Raw genomic sequence first — 870 nt, 5'->3', positions numbered from 1 at the left:
CTTGAGGCTCTTGCATGAGCAGCCACCTGTTTCCACTGATGTGCAAGGCTGGGACTTCCTGGGACCCTCCCTGTGTGGCAAAGCTGACTCAGGTAAGCAAATCCTCACTGGTTCTAAAGATGAGCCCTCCAAAGTAGCCAGTCATAGACAACATAGTGTATAGGACAGGATACTGGGCCCCTGCTCCTTGCTGCACTCCCATGGCGATTACACACCCTGTAATCAAGGGGGTGATCGAGAGCACATACAGGTAAAACATGAGTAAGCAGAGATAATCATCATCCCACCTTCTGGCCACCCACATCTTCGTTCCTGTCAGATACACAATCCTGGATCGGGATTTCTCATATAGCTCGTGTGCCAGACCCACAATTTACAAGGGTAGCGGTGGCAGTCATCACTGATGTGTGTATTGAGTAAGGTATATAGGAATTCAGGGACATGAAATAATGAGTGATTAGAATAGCCTGGGCTTGGCAAGAAAAACTTTCGGGGGAGGTGAGTTTTGAGTAGATTTTAGAGGAAGAGAGGGACTCAGATTCAAAGACTGCAGTGCAGGTGGGGGCTCGGACCAGGGGGGAAACCAGGCTGTATCTGGAAGGGTGGAAACAGCAAATAATTGGGTGCTCCTAGAGCTGAGGATCCTGGCTGTCACGAATCTGGGGTGGAGGTGGGGCACTGCAGAGAGGGAGGGCCGCAGTAGCTCTGCAGCTGCTGGGGGCGGAAGAGGGGCAGGCAATGCCCATGACGGGATTTCAGACTCTCCCACTGCTCTTGGTTGCAGGGGTGGTTGTGTTGTTTAAACAGAAACCCGCTGGGCGCCAAGCCGGCGGGCTAGTGGGAGACACTGGGGTTTTGTGACACTAGTTG

The sequence above is a fragment of the Crocuta crocuta genome, unplaced genomic scaffold (genome assembly GCF_008692635.1).
Source record: "Crocuta crocuta isolate KB4526 unplaced genomic scaffold, BGI_CrCroc_1.0 scaffold1156, whole genome shotgun sequence".
Classification (NCBI taxonomy): domain Eukaryota; kingdom Metazoa; phylum Chordata; class Mammalia; order Carnivora; family Hyaenidae; genus Crocuta; species Crocuta crocuta.
Note: the sequence above shows the minus strand (reverse complement) of the source record.